Here is a 23,044-nt window from a genome sequence, read left to right on the forward strand (position 1 = left end):
AGAATGTCACATTTGTTTACAAGGATGTTTTAAGCTAGCGTCGACTTTTTGCGGGTTATTTCTGCTAATTTCTTTATCAACATAATTATTTAGGAACACTAATATACCCTCCTAACCTCTGGTGTACATTTTCTTTACTAACACATTCTGCACAACATCATTATTTTGTTACCTACTAAGTGACAGCATAATGATATTTTGACATATTAAGTTAAATTTTGTAGATTGTGACAACAAGAAATAAATTTCAAATAAAAAATTTTGCTTTCATGTTTATGCATTGTAAAAATTCAATTTTCTAATAGAAAATCTAATTCAGAATAAATTTTTTTTTGTAATTTACAAATAAGTATTTTGTATTTAAACCCATAATTTCCCTTATAGTTACATATATAAAATTTGACATTGACAATTCTTATTGATAATTTCAAATATCAATTTATGCTTCTAAAATGCTTCTAATTGTTTTATTTATAATTTTATTAAAAAAAAATTTTTTAATTTTAGTTTTCCACAAAACTTAACTTATTACAAAAATACCTTTTACATTTCTCACACATCATAAAAATTTTAAATTTTTTATCGTACAATCTAAAAATGGAAACACCGCTGGTTTTAAATTTTTGGCGGAAAATATTTTTTTCACTGCCAGTCTGGACTTAGTATGCCTATTGAACAAATTCGTACACGGTTACTCTACTTACTTTCGCTTTCCTTGTGTTTAAAATTTTTTAAAATTGAGGTTTATAAATTGAAAACTAATTATTTCAAATTCATATAAGTATGCCACATCACAATCGCCTGTCATAAATATTATTTTATATCGGACAAATATAAAAATTTGTAAAAAATTAAAAAATTGTTTGAAAATGTAATTGAAGATAGAAAATAAAACTTTCTGAACTCATTTAAGTGCACTGGCTGATTCCTGATAGAATTAGGACATAAAGCAGATATATGTATGTGCATATGTATGTATGTATGTAAATACAGATCCTATTGTATGTATGTAAGTATATTAACCATATATTAAGAATATCAAAATTTAGGCAAATAAAGTACAAAATTTTATTGCAAGCTTTGGTTTTTGGATACTGATAGATGGTCTACAACATAATATGTGTTTTATATAATATATTATACATATGTACATACATTGTACAATGAGTTTCCAACAGAAAAATAAAACAATGGAAATATTTACATCCCTGGTCTTTGCTCAGATTTACAGCTCTCTGGTTGCAACTACATACTAGATTCATGAACGAATTTTAAAAAACATTCGAAATTGTCATGAAACTCTAGCAAATATATAGAATCTAGTTATGTATGTATACATATATGCTATACCCAGTTAAATAATTGATAATATCTACATACTTACACTTGTCATAAAAAATTTTTAAAGTAACTAAAAAGTTTCCTCGTCCTTTAACTCAAAGATGCATATGTAGCACGTATGTATGTATGTATTTATTAAATTTCTTTATTTTTTGCTTGTTTAGCATTCCTCTTTCAAATTTTCTTTGTAAAATGAACTTTTAATTTAAAGTTTTCATCCTTATTGAATGTGTAGTTGCCATGAACTTTAACATTTAATATTATCCTTTTTAGTACCTACCGTTTTCTACTTGTTTACTTTAAAACTTTGTAATACTACTTGTGTAAAAGTTGTGTAAAAGGTAGAAATATATATATATTGCCTTATGTTTACATTTTTATATGTATAAATGTAATCAATACCTGAATGTTAACATAAACTGTAGTAGGTACCTAGCTACTTACATACGTGTATATAAATGTACATACATATATGTATGTACATAGAGGAACCTTCTTACAAGAGTACAAACTTTACAGTTGTATTAAAAAGGTACCTACTTATCTGGTATATATACGTATGCATATATAAGTGCAAATTCCTTAAAACAGAAAATGTAATGAAAATTTTTTTTTAATTTCCCAAAAAATATGATAAATCAAGAGATTGATCAGACTGTCTCGAACTGCTCAAATTATCTAAACTTTTTAATCGCATATTCGTACTATGTATTGATTTTTCTTTTTAAATAGAAAATATTTTAAACTTAAAGAAACTCTAGCACTGTTTTTTTTTGTGGATATTTTGTTTGATTTTGTACCACATATGTAGGTAGGTACAATAATACAGCTAAAAATAAAACGGTATTTTCTTGAAAATGAACGTTATATCCCCTGTTATTCGTTGTAAATATATATGTATATATATATATGTACATGTTAACACGTATCTTTCTATTTACTTTCTAAATAGAACAGAAGTGTTTCTAAATACTTGAACTTATAAAAATTCTTTTGTTATAAGGTAAATATATTTTTAATGCAGGCAATAACTATTCAGTTAATACGTAAAAAGAGTTATTTTTTAATGAGCATTTCTGTTCATTAAAAAAATTTCAAAAATATACTTTCATGTTGAAAGTATGTACATTTTATGTACAAAAAAGAACTGTCATTATATCTAGCACATAACCGTTATACATATAATTCATTGTTTAAACGAAATAATAATTCAATATAAGTTAAAAAATTACGAGTCTTCGTTAGTTCCCTTATTTCCTCAAGGGAACAAAAATTTTAAATTGTATTTTACTTGAAATTGGACTTTTTACTTAACTTATGAGAATTTTTTGATAATAGCAATCGGACAATTAATTTTTAATAAAAAAAAAAGAATATTTAGATAGTATAGAATATTTATGGTGTTCTACACTTCTTTTTAGATGATTTTATAATTGTTGCTTAAATTTATTAAGAAGGAAATTAAGTATTGAAATTATAGGTATTGAAAATCCTATTGAAATCGTAATATAAAGGAATTAGGGTGAAGAAAATCAGTTTTGATAAAGTTTTTATGTTATATATATATAGCTTTCATAAACTTTTAGCATAAATAAAGTGTGTTTTTCGAATCAGGACAACTTTTTGAAACTAATACAAACTACTAAAAGAATTTTTCTTATAATTTAGTATATAGGTACAAGTAGCTGGTAGGTACCTAGATACATCTTTAAATACATACTAAATAATGTAATCTAATTCTACAAATTCTGGTTTAATAAAATCAAATATTTCAAATTCTGGTTAAAATTAATAGCTTATGTCTCTATACTCTAAGATTTTATTCCGAATTTAAAGATCAATTCGTATTTCTTATCACATAGCCATCACTTCCAGTTAGCCGATTACAAATCGTCGGCTAAACTTTGATTCCACGAAAGTGCAAATATTTGCAAAAATATTTTTCTTATTTTCTTTTTAGAAAATCTCAAATAAGTAGTACATCTTTTAAATTTATGAAAGAATGAAAATTATTTAAAGAATACGAGTAAGTATGTAATTATTTATTACATATTCTAAACAGAGAATTGGTAAAATACTTTTGGAAATATTTGCACTCAGGTGGTATCACAGTTTTGCCGACGATATAATATTTAAATGTGCATCCATAGATTTTATAGAATGAATAGTTATTGTATTTAAATGGACTCTTCATTCTCAAATCATTGTTATCCTCTTTCCAAAGTATGTACATATTTGTATACTTATTTAGTTATGTATATTTGAAAATATGAAAAAATCTTAAGACTTTTTTAACAAATTTTTTCTTATTCACATCACATATTGATTTCGAGAGAAAATGAAATAGTAAAAGGAGAAAATGTAACTCAAATTTTCACTCAAATTTCTTTTTTAATTTTTTATCTTGTAGATGCGATATAAAAATAAATTATTGTGACTGGAAATCTGATTGAAATCAGAATGATGAAAAAGCAACAGGAATTTGAAAAAGAATGTGCGAAATTTATTTATTAAATTTTTATAAAATATACCTCTTATTTAACATACCAATTTAATTAGGAAATAGGATTATAAAGGAAAGGTAATTATCCTTGAAAAACTAATTACAAAAAAACAAAATTATCAAAACTTGGTTTCATTTGTATTTTTTCGTATGTAAGAAAACCATAATTTGATTAATCAGCATAAATTCTCTTTCCTCAGTTACTTCAAAAGGGACGTTAACATTAAAATATCAAATTAATTTTCCTTTAAAAATTCTAAGTTCCATAATGTTTTAGAATAATACAAAGAAATAATTTAGTTCTCAAATACTGTATATTAAATTTATCGAAAATGTCCGGGATAATAGCAATAGTTGTAGCTTAATAATTTAATTAACCTTAGTTGTGACAAGGAGTTTTCCCATAAAACATCATAAGAATAAAATTAATATAAAATAAGAAATAAAAATGCAAAAAATTATGTAATTACATAATATTAAAATTTCACTCATTTCAAATAAAATACAACAAACAAATACCCCTAAACCCCTAGTTTTTTTAGAACAAAATTTCTTATAAAAATTTTACTCAGAAAAAAAATTAGAACATAATATTCTTTCTCATTTCATTCATACCATACATTTTTAACACATAAATAATGAGAATTTCGAAATGAGAAATTTAGTTTCAATTCGGTGCTGAATGATAACTCTAGTGTTTTTTCAGTGAATTATAAAAGCGGATAAAATAAAATTTTTTGTGATTTTTATTGAAAATTAAAAGAAAAAGAAAATTGTATTATTGTTGTTGACCAGAAATAACAAGAAAAAAAAATATAAAAAATAAAAAAAAAAGTAAATTGTAAGAAAAATTTAATACCTTAATTTGGTCGACAGATAATTTCACCTTTAAATGCTTGTAGTGCATTTTCGGTATACAGACTTATACTTAAATTGAATTTTTATTTAATAAATAAAAGAAAAAAAAACAGAAAAAACTTTTATTTAAAATAAAGTTTAAATAAATTGTTACTTACTTTCAATCATTCAATTTTTTTAATCTTCAGCCATTTTGGTATTTTAAAGTTTTTTTTTTGTATTAAATAAATTCCCTTTAAAGTGAACCCGTATATGCTATAGACTCAAAGGTACTACCATATATGTTAATATTAAGTATTTTGTAATCATTTTTTAACTATAAGTACTAAATTTTTTTCCCTTGTGATAATATAAAGTTAATTAAGTATAATTATAATAATTTTATCTATTTTAATTTTGGTCTTATGAAAATATTAATATGAGAAAGCAGAGTTTATTACCAATTTCTTTTGCAAATGTTTTAAGAAGTTCTGCGCAAATTCAGAATATTTTCATAAAGATAATGAAAAAAAAATTTCTTATTTTTTTATCATTTTAATTTATTGCTTATAAATTATTAAAATGAGCAAAAAGTAATTTTAACTTTCAGATTTGGTAATAATGGATTTTTTTTTTTCGTTTTTATTAAATTTCATTAAAAAAGTTTGCCAAATCTACCTATTTTGGAGAAGAATAAAAAATTTAAGGTAGGTAGGTAGCTACCTACATAAATGAAAAATATGAGAAAAAAAGGATATGTACAAAACGAGTATGAAATAAACTGGTTTGTTCTTCACTTAAATTTTGTAAAGGAAAGACGACCTTAATATTATACATACATAATGTATAAAAGAATATTTCATATTAGTTTCGAATACAAAATTAAATGGAAAGATATCGAACATGAATTTAATATAAGATTTCTCTATTTCCCTATTATTCACTTAAATATACTGATTAATTCCAATTATAGATTGCCTCGTGATGTTATGATAAGAATAAATTTAATGTTAGAAGCTCTTCTATTTTATATACACATATATTAATTAAGTAATATATGATTATGTATATTATAATCATGTACATATAAATATATAATGTTGATTGGTAGGTATATACACTTTAGATTTGCATAGGTAGTAGGATAAAAGGGAAAAACAAATTGAATTTTTGAACTAAAGGGTGTTTCATTTAAGTAATATAACTTAACAAATTAGATTTTTGCATATTACTTAAATTTTTTACAAATACACAGCATGCATGAATGAATAGGAAAAATAGAAAAGTTTAAGTTTTATCTTAAACAAATATTTATTTGTTTCCTTTTTTTTGCAAAGAAAAATCGTTTATATTTATATTATTTGCAAAAAATATATGATATCGGTTTTCAATATATGAATATGCACGTATAAATGTATGTGTATATTTAATTGATAGATGCCCTTCAATTAACATTGATTCTATCTTAAATATACATAATCATGTAAGAACATACGTACACATACAGTTTTATCTTATTAAAAGAAAAGATTTTATTTTATGAAATGATTTGGAATTTGATTTCAAACACCAATAAATTAATAAAAAAAAATTATGTGTATAATAATTATATAAATTTAATATATAAGAAAATTGTATAAGTATGTATGTGTAAACATAGATATATAAGGATCTTTCGATGTCATTAACATTCTTTTGAATTCAAAGTTCATGTTCAGAATATGAGCTTAAATTTTTATTCGATATATTTTATATAAATATTAAAGAACACGCATATGTATGTACATTATTTATTTTAGTCCATACATTTATATAATGTATAAGCATATATATATATATATATAGGTACTCTTTATATTGTAATGTAATAATTAACAATATAATATAATATCATAATTTAAAATTATAAACTATTATTAAATATGTAATAATATTGCACTTGAAATAATTCAAATATATTTGCGGTAATAGTTTAAAATAATTCCCTTAAATGTACCTATACTCATGTACATTTTGTTTCATATACTTAAAAATATATCTATATATACATACATACATGTATGGACAGAGTTATAAACGTATTAGATTAATAAACTAAAATTAAATTTAATAAAAATTTATAAAATAAATTTTTTATTTTAGTTGCAAATATTCGAGACATTTTAAATATTCATATGTAGTTATAAAGTTTTACTTTGTATAGAGCATATCTGACAAATAAAAAGTTCCATTGAAAGTAAATACAAGTGTTATAAATTATACTTAATATAAAAATTATAAATAAAAAAATTCTGTTGAATTTATATCAATTTATTGTTATAATATGTTAATTTTCTTTTGCAAATTTTAAACTCTCTTGAATTAATATAAGAAAATGTAATGTATATATATTTTTTGAATTATAATATTGACATAGGTTGAATTGTCTGGTTTTTAGTATTTAATAATTAATAAGGGAATTCCAATTTTATTACGAATTTTTTAATTTATAATTATTTTAGCTAGAATAGTACTTTTTTTTTACTCATTTTTGCATTCTTGTTATTTCTAATAAATTTCATAATAAATAATTTAATAATAATTTTATGCTTACAATATATTAAAAGTTTGAATTCTATTAACAAGTGGTTTCTTGTCTCTTTGGTGATATATGTATGTATGTATATTTTCATTTTGGAAACTTCACGCTTAATAGCATTAATTCGGCTGAGCTTGTCATTTTATCATATGAATATCGAGCCCAAACAATTAACGCTTCAAAATTATTTACATTTAAAATTTAAATAAATTTTTGGAAAAAAAAAATGAAACAGCAATTTATTTCCCGTTTCGGACCTTTCGATTGCTCTGTTGTAGTTCCATCTCGGAAATGAAAATTAGTACTCTCATATTTAATTCAGCCGAAAGTTTCGGAAATCATACTTTTATTTTTATATTCATGAAAAAATATAGTTTTACGATTATGTAGGTAGATAAATTGTAGTGTACATGACATGTAGACTATATAGTCTACATTATATGTATATAAATAGTCTAATCAAAACAAAAAACTTAACACGAAATTTCTAAAAGCACAAAATTTTCAAAATGTCAAGTTAAACTAGATTTAGAATTCAAAACTACTTTTTATTTTTTGTTTTTTGCTTTTAATCAAAGTTTTATTCATTCAAGCACACATAAGATAAAATTAGAAAATATGTTAAAATTTTCATTTTTTAATAAACCGGCTACATTAATACAAGGGTGAATGCACTTTGTTTTTTTAATATATACATATTACTTATAAATTAAAAAAAAATGTAATTCAAAAGAATAACACAAATCTGACATTAGGCGCATATGTACATACATAAAATGTAGTATAATATGGATATATATGTCATTAATGAAACAAATATCGACATAACATTAAAAATCATGAATTTAACGAACATATTATGTGTATTCATATATGCATATTTATACAAAAATATATTTATACAACTTGCAAATAAATTGCTGTTGCGCAAATCTTCTTTTAAAGGTAAACTTGTTATGTCCATTTATTTTTTCTAAATTATTTAAAATTCGTATTAAATAATTTAAAATTAAGGTGCATTAGCGAATGTATAAGTATACTTAAATATAGAAAATTCTCTATTTCAATATCAAAAAATTATATAAAATGAAAATATTCTATAATTTATTTTAAAACATAATTAATCAATAATAGTACCTTCAATTTACCGGAACTCAATTAGTACAAGAATAAATTTTAAAAAAATTGGAGTGGGTTTTCAAATTTCTATATTTAAAATATAAAATCAATTCATTTGTTTACATGAATATTTTATTGATATAAATATTATCGTGTAACGCAATATCAAATTTTTATATTTTTTCAACATTAACGCAAATTTTTTCAATTAAAGCGTGTTAAATTACAATTTGTCATATGATACTTTTAACAAAAAATATTTTGTTTATGCAATATGTATGATTTGTTGATATAAGATTTTATTAAATTTAAGCCCTGTCAATCATTAATTGTCTAAGCTGGACGCTTAAACTTGAAATACTTAGTGTTCGCTATTAATGTTAAAAAAAATATAAAAAACAAAATCTTTTTTTCATACTTGATTTCATAAATAAATTTCTCAATAGTTAGAAAAATCAATCAAAGTTGATAAAATATAATATCCTTTTAGCATATTTTTAAAAAGACATCTATACATAACTACTTATATATAAAAACCTATTATACTTATATAAATATATAGACTACATTTTTCTTAAGGGATTTTAATCCGAATCATTTCAGTTGTATTTTTTACAATATTGACATTAACTGTGGTTAGGGTGTATACATAAAAGAACATAATATAATAAACACAACCACATGTATTATACGTCTACGTATACATAATATATAAGGATATTCTACATATAAGTATATTTAAAGACCCTTTTGAGTTTTTTACATTTTTGTCTTTTCTCAAAAGAATCATCCAATATTTTTTATAAAAAAAAAAGCAATTCGTTTACATATATTGTCCTTATTTTCTTTTTCTTGACAGAATATTGGAAAATATTTGTTTTGTATATATATGTATACATTACATACTTTGCCTTTTACTCCTTTACACATACTTACTGCATTACGTACATTCACACATATTTTTGCAAACATTATTAGATTTTTTGTAACTTTCCGAAACATAACATAATGACATAACATTGTATATAAAATAGCATAAATTTGTAAATAATATAATGTATACATATACTATATACTATCTAGGACAGGGATGGGGAACCCTTTCTCTATATAAGGCCAAATTTTAGTCAATGCAAAGTCAATCAGGCCGCAAAGTTTAAAAAAAGTCCAAAGGTTATAAATTTTTGCTTTGTGTAGGTTGATGAAAACAAAATTATGTCAGAATATAAAAAATAACATAAAACAGTTTATTTCATAAATAAAAATAGATAAGTAAGTATGTACATTATTAATAAAATAATATGGTTCATTATTTCAATGACTTTTCTGTGATTGTTTGTTGCTCGATAACAATTTTATATTTGGTTCCAGCCTCGTTTGGCAGCAAAATTTTAACTTTTAAGAAATATAAGAAATAAATTTTTTTAAGGACAAAGGCCACTAAAAAACAGTTAAAAGGCCGCATGCGGCCTTAAGGCCGCAGGTTCCCCATGCCTGATCTAGGATAATTGCTTTACGTTAACTTCAGTATTGTATAGTCTTTCAGTATATTTTGCAAAATTTTCTTATAAATTTTCATTCAACATTAATTTAATAAAAATGACATAAAAGTTTTAAAACATTATTTTTCTTTTTCATTTTGACAGTAGCCCTTTAGTTTGTATGTATTTTTGTATATAAGTACGCATATAGTACATACATAATATATGAGAAACAAATATACCAAATTGTAAAATTCAAGCTAAGTTGGAAGAAACGACAAGGATACCCTTTTGGATTTATCTTATCGAGACAAGTACAAATACAGTAAAATTCCTATACAACGAAACTAACGATTTTATTTTAAGTTTTGTTTAAAATACAGAGATTTTCTATTAAAATATACTAAGATAATTATTAAATGCTACTGTCAAATATACATACACAGTTACTGTATAGTTATAATTCCATTAATTTCAACCAGAAACCTAGTTTTATGCAATTCTGTTCACTTGTTCGTAATTTTAAATTCATTTATTTTCTTTCATATTCAATTAATTTTTTTCTGATAATTTTTATATTTTGCAATCAACTCAAAATCTATACAATTAGCCTTCTTTGATATTAACTATAGATAAGTAGTAATTTCCAATCATTTCATTTGAAATTATTTCATATAAATATATGAATGTACAATTAAATCAATATGTTATGTACTAAATCAAATAATAATGTTATGTACTAAATCAGAAGATTTATATGGTGTATGTGGTTATTTCCATACGAGTACTAGTTCACACAAATTTAATGCATACTTGTTACCAATTCATGTGCTTACTACATTTGCAAAAATTATACAGAAAATCTGAAAATTTACTTAAATATGTATACTATTTTATTAATGTATAATTCTTGTAATTAATATTTTATGAACACAAAACTATAATGACACACTCAGTGATGAATACACTGAATTTTGAAGATAACATTTACATTAACTTTAATATTAAAATGGTTGTGACGTAAGAATTTTTATAAAGTATAAAGAAAAAAAAATCAATAAATAGCAAAGAAGAAAAATAAAATTAGAATAAAAAGAAAAAAGTCAAAAGTTGTCCAGCCTCTTTACATCATGCTTTAAGGACATGCTCATCTGTTCTTTCATTTTTAGTACATAATAAAATAGGAAAAGGATGCAATAATTTTTTTATATATTTTTCTATATACTATTATTATATATTAGAATGTACATTAGAATATAATACATTAGAATGTATATATAAGTATATGAATTTATGTACATGTTTTTCATATATATATGCACATACATACATATTTAATATTTTTGTATTTACGCTCTTGAATACTAAATATTTTTAGAAAAAGGATATTTTACAACCCAAATATTAGAAGAGATTTTTCTACAAACATATGTAAGTAATTATATTGTACTCATATGTATGTATTTACATAAAAATACATCATTAAAATTTAATTAAGGATGTTTAAATATTATAGTTGAAGAAGTTAAATGTTAGGTTCTAAAATAGAAAAGATTTCTTACATAAAAGTTATTAAATAATATTTTTTTAAAAGAAATTTGACATAGATTTACTATATTACACTTATTTAAAATTAATATATATACTTAATATGAAATAAAAAATATGTACTGTTCTGATAAGATAAGAGTAATATCATAACATTTTCACCTATATTTCTTTACACATATAATATGTAGATAACAAAGTATCATATTGCATATCTAATGTAAAGGGACTCCATATAACAAAATAAAAGCGGTTCCAATGAGTAATTAAATATTAGCTATATTTCGTATCATATTAAAATATTTACTAAATTTACCTAGCACATAGATAAAATTTGTTTGTTTTAATAATATATATACATATATATGTATATGAATTAAATGTAAACACAATAATCATTAATAAGATTAAATTAATTGATGAACAAATTTGATCGCAAATTACAGTGTTCATTTATAAAATAGCGTAATAATTACTTACTTATAATAATAAAAAAGTTATTATTACTGTAATATTATAAGAGATTAATTTAACATGAATGCCATAATAACACTTATTGCTAACTACTGTATAAAATCACTATATATACTTAATTTAAGATTTTTATTATAGAAGCATAATATTTTTCTTTTAAAGGCTATGTCCGTGATATGGAATGTTTTATTACTGTTCTTACATACATAGAGAGTATGTATGTACATAGAGTACATAGAGAGTATTGCAATTTAAATTATATTTATTAAGTTGTTAAATAGTATGATTTTAGGTGTTTATTGCGTTTTAAGTGTAGAAAGTGCTAACAATTCTTAAAATCAACTACTTCAATATATACGTACATATATATTAATACATGTTAAAATTATTTTACGGTTATAGCTCGTATGTATTACTTTAATTAAATGTATAAGGCAAGCCTAATCATTTAAAAGTTGAGAGATTTCTTATATTAATTCTCAAATTTCAAAATTTATTTTTATGTCGTGTATAGTAAACAATGATATTTCAATTATCAAAATTGTACTTAATAATAATTATAACAAGCATCTAAGTTATTAATATTTCTATATTATCGCAAAAGGCAAAACCTTTGTCTGTCATCCTTTCCGAAATTTATATCATTTTAACAATAATAATAAATAAATAATGAGCATTTAAAATAAAATTTAGTAATTAAATTTCTAAGCAACTTCAAATACTTTAAAATATTTTAATTAATTTTTGTTTTTTGAATACAAATCATTTTTTTTTATGAAATGATTAATTAAAATTATCATAAATATAGAGCAATAAAATAAAAAATGGAAAAAAAAAATATTTGTAAATTTCAAAGAGATTTTGTGTCGAAATGAATTAACTAAAAAAAGGTTAATGTTATTCATTAATAAAATTCGAAATGATGTTAAAAAGAAATTTAAAAAGAATTTCTTTTTAATTGAAAATTTTTTGCTTCACTAGTTCAAAAATGTTTCGTTCTTTATTTATTTTTGGATTTTTTATCTTAATTTTTATATTTACTTTTGTGCATATATAATTGTTTTTTTTTTGTATTACTTATAGAGATTGACGTGTGTTCTGAGATTCAACAAAAATTTCATTATAAATTTTGAATTTCAATAAGAACTTTGTTTTCCTTTAAAATTTAAATTATTTACGTGAAAAGAAGATTTTGTTTAGGAGATAAGGCTCGGATTACATAAATATCTTGTTTTTATTTTGTAATCCCTCTGCTAATGGCCCCAGTATTTAGATACGCTTTCGTGAATTGAACCTATATTTTCCGTTTAAACTTTTTTCTTATATCCTCTATAAATTACTAATGTCGGCTTACGTTAATTTAGAGTAGGTCTTTTTAGTATTAGGTTTCTTTCTCATAATCAAATAACGATTTTACATAAATTTTCAATTTTAGTTCCTGACATGACGCTTTCTCTCGAGAAATATCATTATTGAGATATGAGATTTTGCTGTCTATTTAAAATCCTATTTCATAGTAACTTCTTGTAAAACGAATTTATAATTATTTTTAAAAAAAAATTTTAAGGTTTTTATTTAAAAAGTTATTCACGTTTAACTATTTTAAGCTTGCATCTGACTAATTTGAGAAGAAACATTGTGCGCGTATTACTTACATTTTTAAATAATATAATTTAAATTAGGTTTGTTCATTATTTAAATGAATAATTAACACAAATGTATATATGGTTGCTTAAGTGAATATTTATTATTTATTTTATTTTTATTATTCGAGAAATGCAAATATTAAAATTAACACGCAATATACGTTATAGACTATATTTGAACATACATACATATATGTATAAGAAAATATGGTTAAATTTTATCTATAGAATTTGTTAAAAAAACATTAAAAATGAATTTGCATTTAAAAGCTCATAAAAAGAATATTATATTCTTCTTTAAAATGAAAGTTTTGATAATGCAGTAGAATATTGCGTGAACATGACAATTTATAAAGCCTCGCTGCTATTGCAAAAAATAAAAAATAACAAGTCGTGGAACATTTTTTTCAAGATAAAAAATTCAAACGTAGCATTTTTTCTTACTTATCAGAAATACATATATTATTTTCCAAGATTTAGGACTGAAAAAACACTTAGAAGCTCTTGGCTCTTACCGATTGAAAAAAAAAATTAATCTCTTCCTGTTGACGGAATATCGAAATAATTTTTTACTATACGTTCATAATGTGTATAACATTGATGTTATCCTATGCCTCTGGCACATATCTACAGTAATACATTACTTACATAATCCTACATAGTTCCATATTATAAAATTGTCATTATTTAATTGCATTATTATTGGCTATAAAAAATATAATTTTGTCACGTGGAATACGGTAAACTGTGAACATACCGATATCGAGTAGTTTACAATTAACAAAACTTATAATATTCTCGTTGCATAGTAGCAATCATTGTACAATCTTTATCACTGAATTGTTGGTAAAATTAAAAAAGGACAAAAAAAAATTATTGCAAAAAATTGAATTATTTTATACCTTTCTCTTTTTGGCTTGGTTCACCACTTTTGAAGACATTTTGAATATTTCGAATTTCTTAATTTTCTTTTTATTTTTGTTTTTTTCTTGTATTATAGCATGTGTATAAAAGAAATTATAAATATAAAACCCTATATGTATAAGAAAGTATATATGTACATGTGTTTGTAAATTTTGCATTTAAGAATTATTTCTAATTTTGGAACTTTTCGATTTTCGATATTTTAAATTTATTTTTCTACCATATTATTATGAAATGCATTAAATTTCCATTAAAATGCAAATATTAAAAACCTGTAAATGTAAGAATATAATGAAATAGTATATAAATATGTACGTATATATGCATACATTTTATAAGAATAAGCAAAATTGCATATGTCATCGAAAATGAAAACAACAAAAAAAAACCATACCAGACTAAAATAAACAGAAAAATTCTTAAATCGATAATAAAAGTATTTTTGTTTTCAACTTAATTTTATAACGGTATAATAAAACAAAAATCCCATTTATAATCCGCTCACATATATTAATTACTATTTTAATACTTTACGTTTACGTCATATACTTATGTATGTTCTCCATATTATCTTAATTCTGTTGCAAATCACGAAATGAAAATAAAATTTTCTAAATTTAAGTCAAAATATTAGTGATGTAATTCGTTATATAATCGAAAATATAATGTTGATCTAATTTAATTAAAGGCATAATAGTTCGAAAATATATTCACATTTTCGAACTGTTATCAAATGTTGGACTAAAAAGAATTGAAAGTATATTTTAGTATTTTTGTCGAAACACAATAGTTAAGTTACTTAACAATACAGAAAAAAAATTGTAGATAAAAATTTCTTTATTTTTTTTGATGACCATTACCTCATAAATACTACTGCGCTCATCATGTTATTGTTCTTTAACTTGTTTATTGCTTAAGATTAAAGTTTAATGTAGGTGCTGTGTGATAACATCAAAACAAATAACATCATGTCGATTTAACCAATAGCGACACAAAAACTTATTTTAAATATGATTTTTCGAGAGTTATAATTAAACAGTTCGTATTTCATGTTATGTTAACAGATCTCTTGACGAATTTAAATTTTAATTTGATTACATAACAAAAAAATTACCAAAAACATTAAAAAATTATTAATTTTTTTCAATTTATTTTGTTTAGTTTTTTAATAAAATCTTTGATTTAACATAGTAAGTGATTGGATTTTATGTCGTTTTGCAATATTATTTCTGTCAAGAAACTACACATATAGATAGATGTGGATGTTGAATATTTAGATTTTAGTTTAACTTCTATAGGAGAGCAAAATTTAATTAACTAATTGAACTTCCTATAAAATTACTAATAACTATTATTATAAAAATTATGCAAACAAAATGTATACCTAAATATTGATTTAGGTAGAACTTTTTTTTAGATGCACTTTCTTCCAACAAGTAGATTGAATAACATTTGTTTGTTTATTTATAGGTATTTAAATAATCACATGAAATTAATTGGATTTTGTATTTTTCTTTTTGCAAACACAATACTTAAATAAGGTAAAGTAAGGTAATTTCGTCAGTGCATTTAATTTCGTCATAGGTCGCACTTTCTGCACATATTTGTCAAATATTAGGAAACCCCATCTGTTTTCAATAAACTTTAAACATTTTTGTTTTTAAATATACTTGAAGTGAGAAGATTCGTTCTTAAATTTTAAAAAATTAGAATAAATTAATTTTAAAAGGCATTCTTAATTACTGAAAAAAATACCGGGGCAAATTTTTGCTTTTTCTTAGTGTTTTCATTAAGAAAAGTAGAAAGTTTCTTAAGGGTATATCTGTTGAAATATGTTTAATTTCTTACATATTTGCTTATATTTTGACAAATTAAACTTAAAAAAACATTATTAATAAGAAAAAAATTGAAAAAGTGAAATATTAAAAAATAAAAGTTAAGTGACGAAATTACCAACGAAATTTTTTGGAGTTGGAGATTATTTCGTCAGAATGACGAAATTGAGTGGTTTATTAAAACATTTTAAAATATGAATATTTACTTTTGAAACTTAAAATATTAAAAAAAATTGAATGCAGAACTTTTATTTGCAGTGTTTCTAGCCAAAATATAAAATTTCGCCAGTTATATTTTATTCAGGTATCACCGGTAAAATCTATTTTAATAGTAACGAAAAATGTAGATTGGCAAAGTTTTTCTACAAATAATGATAAAAACACGAGAAAAACGGAAATTGAAATGTTAAATTTGACAAATATAACAGTTCTGTACAATATCTAAAAAAACTATTAAATTTAAAACTAATTTTTACTAAAATTTTATTTACAATCATATTTTGTGAGGCGGCGGAATGTAATACTTAATTAGGGTGCTGGCGAAATTAAAATTTTACATAGTTTTTGAATTGTTCAAATTTTGTCATGCTTTTTTTTCAAAATTGTTACCGGATAGTTATTAATTATGATATACACAGTTTAAATTTGCATTATTTTTTATTTTAGTCCAATGAACTGTATTAAAACCTAGTTTTTTTTTGCCATGACGAAATTAGCAACTGCACATGACGAAATTAAAAACTCAAAGTTTTTGCTGACGAAATTACATGACTTTTGGAGATATTTTAGAATTTAAAAAAATATAATAATTCACAAAGTAACTGCCTGAAAAAGTTAAAAATAATTTTGTCAACATTCCAAACTAACAAAAAATGATACTTTTATTGCACACACATTAACTCTTCGAAATACATCGTTAAAAAACCGAAAAAGTCCCTTAACATGACGAAATTACCTTACTTTACCTTATACCATAGTGAGTTGAACTTAAATATAAATTTAATAAAAAAATGTCAGCGCCATACAAAGACCACTGACTGTTAAATAATAATAATAAAGTGTATTAAATACGTTATAAATAAATAAAAAAAGGGAAAATCAACTAGCCGTCGGATTTTGGGCACCTTGAAATGAAAATGCATTTTAATTATATTTGGAATATAGTTCATATTCTTTACTTATACAATATTGTATAAGTACAAATTACGTTTGTGTGTACATTTCGCATTATTACATGTTATGCCAATAGATTATTATACTGAAATTATAACCAGAATAAACTAAGAAAGAAAGAAATCATGAAAGTTTTGTTTGCATTGGAATGGAATCTGAGTAGTAATTTTACATATTAGGTATTTATACCTAACATTTCAATATTAAATGATTATTACTTTAATGAACTAATCTTCTAATAATCTGATTAGTTTATAAATTTTACCATGCTAATTTTGAAAATAGAAGTAACAGCAAATTTTATACTCTTCTTTACTATAAATGATTTGTAAAGAATAAATCCTTTAAATACGTAATACAAGTACTCAAGTACTTATTATATTTGCATAGATTATCTGTATTCATAAAGAATTTTCAGTATCTGCTCGTTTAGTAAGAAAATGTTCTTCAAAAAGCTTAGAAATAATAAACTATAAAATATATATTAAATGCACTCGTGCTTAATTAGTCATTTCCATTGAAGTGTTTTATAAGTGTCATATAGCTTAAAAATACTTAAAAAATTTTTGAATAAATTTGAAAAGAAATTTTATAAATTTAATTAAATAGGCTTTAAAAAATTTGATAGAATACACAATTAGTAGATTTTATCTTTCATAATACTTTCTTACATATAGGGTCTATAATAAATTAAAAATAATTTATAATAAAAAACTTTCAAATTTAATTGACAACATGTACATACATTAATCTTTTGATTTTCAATTATACATAACATGTTGTGTAGATATTATTGATGAACAAATGTAAATTTTTACAGATTACATGTTATAATTAGTTTTAAAGCCTTGCAATTAAAACAGCCAAACAATAACAGATTGAATAACAAGGAAAATGCGATAAAAGACACTATTTACTACTAACTGTTTTTCTTAAATAAAATTAAATTATTAAACTATGTAAAACAAAATTGTTGAACAAAATAAGTACTTGTTAAACAAAATAGCGTGTAACCGATGTTTCTGTAATTCTCTTTATTGTTAACTAGGTCAGTATAGTAAACAATTCAATTCATACCATTTTCTATTACTTTGCTAATTTATTATATTTACAATTTATTATTTTTAGAAACTAAAAATTCATATTTTTACACCGTACATCTTAGTGAAGTGTATATATTAACTTTGATATGTAGTTTGTAACCATTTGAAGGAGCCGTTTACGTTATGGATTTGTTTTTGATCAGCGTAAAATTCTAGCGTAATTAACACATATATCTGTCCGTCTAAACTGCAATGAAATTGAAATTGTTTCTTTTCTGCTATGGATGGATGCTATTATAATTGAATCGATTTCGATTACGGGATCGATAAGCTCTCATTGAACTCGAAGACATTATTTTAAATGCATATTTCAAAATCAGATATAAAGAAATTAATATGAAATTTAAGTATACAAAAATATAATATAAAATTTTGTAAACGCGTGTCCAACTGCATTTTATATAATATTCTGGAAGTTTTAATTGAATTTCTGTACTGATTCGGGTAACTGCCATACATGTCCGAATACTAATTTTGAATATTTTAAAATGTAATAGGGGTAGTTGTGTGAAATTTGGCAATCGTATGACTAATTGGAGTTCAAATATAATTTTACCCTACACATTTACAGTTCTGATTATAAAACTATAATGCAGGGTATAATTCAGCCGCTTAGCATTAAATGAAACGTTTTTATTCGTTTCTTTCTTTTATATTATTTTTTTATGAGATGGTATTTATTTTGCAAGGACATTGTAAGTTGTATAGACCCAGTATGTATTTATATTTTTATTAATAAAGAGAAAAAGAGAAAATTGTAGAGGAAAATTGTTTTATCAATATGGTTTCTAAATCACAATATTCTACCAATTCTTAATTTAATACAATTTTTTTAAAGATTACTTTTTATAGGATCCCATAAATTATTTTTTAAAAATTTTTAGATGGGCCTAAATATATGATTAAAAAAGTGTTAATATATAGGATTAAACAAATTTATTAATTAAATTTCAGACTCAACTTCAATAAATTATTAAAATATGTTCATAGAAACATAAGTACATATATCAAAATCTTGAAATGAAATTAATTTTTAAAGTACAATTTTACAAAATTAGCGAAAATATTTACTAATTTCAAATCACACTTTCTGTATATATATACTAATTCAATTAGAATTTTCAAAAATAACTAATTAGGGATTATATAATTTTTAAAGTCTTAATAGTTTTGGCTTATTCGTAAAATTGTTGTTATGACATTCCTATATTCATTATAAATCAAATTTAAGCTTTGCGTCAATGTTCTTTTAATGATTCTTGTTTTGTATACAATTAAGATATAAAACAGTCATTTGTTATTTTAAGCATGGTTCAAATTTTTTAAAGTTTTTATGTATTAAAAAAAGGTTATACAAGCTATATAGATTTTTTATTTCGAAAAACAAACGTTCTTTGAATATTAATAAGTCGTAATTTCTTATTTTTTTATATTTGAAATTTTAAAGTAAAAGTAGAAAATTTGTATTTTTAATTATCATCTAAAGTTTTTGAAATATTCTAATTGTATATATGGGTATATTAAGCTTATTTAGACAAAGTGTTCATAATATGTCGTTCCTTTAGACTTAATATGATTTTTTTTCTATAAAAAAGACTTGTTTGTTATTATTTTTCTGTTTCAATATCATTAAAGAGTTTAGTAATTTCAATGTCGCCAATATAATTACGATAGCATTAACACCATTCTTGTAAACAAAAGGAGTTTGCGCATAATATAGTTTAAAATTAAATTTGTAAAAATAAATATTTTTTTCTTGTCAAATTTAAAGTTACATTTTCACCAGGAAATTCTAATATTCATTTTCGATGATAAAAAATTCCTACAGCGAATCAATTGCTTTATTTACAATGACAACAATTATTTTAAAAGTAAAAACTATTACTAATAATAGTATTAATAATTTTTGAGTTTGTGACAAAATTTGTCACATAAGTATTGCCGATAATATTTTACGCTTAGTACCTATGTTTTTTTTTTCAAAAATTTATTATAAACTAATTAATTATTAAAACTAGTTTCTTCATATTTCTACATTTTAAAATATGATCTATATTTTCTACATTCTATAAAATCAATATCAAAATTACATTGTATGGTTTCAAGTAGTTAACATTCGAACAAGTTCATTTTAATTTATAAATGCGTTCTATTACAAAAAACTGCTTAAGGAATTCATATAAAAAATTATTATTAACTCTGGCAAAATTTATAATGCATAAAATTGTAAAACTATTAAAACTTTTGATTTTTTATATATATGTTCTTATTAAAATTATACAAAAAATGTATAAAAATTTTGATAGTTTCCTAACTTATGAATTTAATTGAAAATGAGTGTAATTTTTAATCGATACAAAGTAAAAATATTTCTAAGCAATAAAAGCCAACGGCAAAAACATCTTGGTCATTTTTAGAGTAATTAAAATTTTAAATAATTTTTTATTATTTTTAAAAATTAAGGTTAAAAAATTTAATATGTAATTGAATTTTATGCATATACACACATATGTATAAGTGAAATACGTTTTTGAATAATTTTAACATTTACTCTTGTTTCCTTCATATAACATTGAAAATTAATTCGAAAATGAAATTTTTTCTGCTATGGAACATTTTTATTAAACACTTTTCACAATTTTCTTGCGCTATGCCCATCTTAATTAATATTTTCCTAATTATAGGTATTAAAAAACTCTTCCCTAAATTTATATAATTTGCAAACATAAAACATGAAATTATCACACTTCCAAGTCATGATCTTAAATTTAAATGTTATGCAATACTTAATAACATATCATATACCTATAATATATATCTACATATGTATATAGATTTTTGGCAAAGTTGCATAACTCTCACAATTTTAAAGCTTGTGTAAATAACAAAATTTACTCTTTAAATATTTGATTAGTTTTAGACGTTGAAAGAATTCTTAAACAATTGTTTTATAGTGGAATTTTTAGATTTCTGAAAAAAAAATTGATAATAATTAACAGAAAAACATTAATTAACATTAATAGAATTATTAACACAATTTTTCTCTACATAGGTATTTGTTTATTTTCATTTCAATAGCCGTAAATACTAAGAAACGATATTTAGAATTATTTTTATTAAATTAAGATAAAAGTGTTAAAATTTTTAATTCTATAGTTTTAATTAATCTTAAATCACTTTTATTTCTTTTAATTATTAGTTGAATATTAAATTGACTAACAAAAAAATAAAGGTTGAATATAAAAGTGTTTAAAAATTAAAAAAAATTTACGGAATTTGGGGTGCAAATGTGTACGTACTCTTTATGAAACAATGAAATTAGTGAAATGGGTTCATTTAAAAAAATTTAATTTTATTTATTCAACTTTAAACGAAATACACTTAACCTTTAATTAATTTAATTTTGTTAAATAAATATTAAATACTATCAATTAAATTAATCTGATAAAAATTGATGTGTTTAAACATTGAACGATTAATCAATAGCAAAATCTTTATCAAATTCATATTTGAATAACAGTTCTGATGAAATTAAAGCAAATATTTAATCAAATCGAATATTTAATAGTAGCTGAGTTGTAATATGTTTGATATATATTTTAAAAGCTTAACCTTGAAAATAAATATACATTATAATGTAGACAGGGTGTTTCGCATAAGGTGACAAATTATTTTTGGGATGATTCTTTGATCAATTTCCAGTAAAAAATTGTATGGGTGGTTTGAGGGGCATATACGAGTATGCTCGTTTTCGAGTTACAGCCTTTTTAAAAAAAAAGATTTTTCCTGCACATAAATAAACGATTTAACTTGGGAATCACGCGAAATAGAGTTACTATCGACTGCTTGCTTTACAGGCAATTTATTGCTCTTTGCTTTCGGTCTTACAATCAATTTGATCGGAGCCATAGGTTTCGAGATAAAGCTCGTCAAAATTACAATTTTTGTTTTTATTTTTGAAATTTTTTTTTACAAATTTCTTGAAAATTTGTATTATTTTTTTCTTTTTTTATGTTTTTTCCGATGTGCTACAATGAGATCCAAAAGTTAACCCATATGACATTTTCCTTTAAATCTCATAGTTTTGCCAGTACAACGTGTTGAATATATGTTTAAAAACATGCTAAAAATGCAAATTTTTTACACGTTCGAGTTTCCAACAGTTTTTTTGGAGAACTAAAGAAAATCAGTTTGAAAAAAGTTCTGACGGAGTTTTTGAAAAAAAAATAACCACTAAATGTGATGTAACAGAATATATGAACGAGTATTTAATTTTAGTCGAGTAAGACGAGTATATCCTGTACATTTTTCGGCATAGCTTATATATCAACAATTATTTATGAACTTTGTATGACGTTCTATTTTTCTTAACTAACAGTGTTTACGGACATTTTTAACGTTTGATAATGTGCCTCTCATTAGGGATTGAAACGTAAAATGAATGAAAATTTGTTTTATATTTTATAATGCTATTTTGGTTTA

At 22.6% G+C, this 23,044-nt stretch overlaps 1 protein-coding gene across 1 annotated transcript in view; it reads left to right on the top strand.

The window, feature by feature from the left end:
- Nucleotides 1-4,534: 4,534 nt before the first annotated feature.
- Nucleotides 4,535-23,044, top strand: part of LOC129610451 (uncharacterized) — a 52,748-nt gene continuing 34,238 nt past the window's right edge. Inside the window, exon 1 of the mRNA XM_055523044.1 lies at nt 4,535-4,971. The gene's annotated coding sequence lies outside the window, so the exon portion shown is untranslated. The remainder of the gene's footprint in view (nt 4,972-23,044) is intronic.

The sequence above is a fragment of the Condylostylus longicornis genome, unplaced genomic scaffold, assembly GCF_029603195.1.
Source record: "Condylostylus longicornis isolate FDR11 unplaced genomic scaffold, ASM2960319v2 ptg000044l, whole genome shotgun sequence".
Lineage (NCBI taxonomy): Eukaryota > Metazoa > Arthropoda > Insecta > Diptera > Dolichopodidae > Condylostylus > Condylostylus longicornis.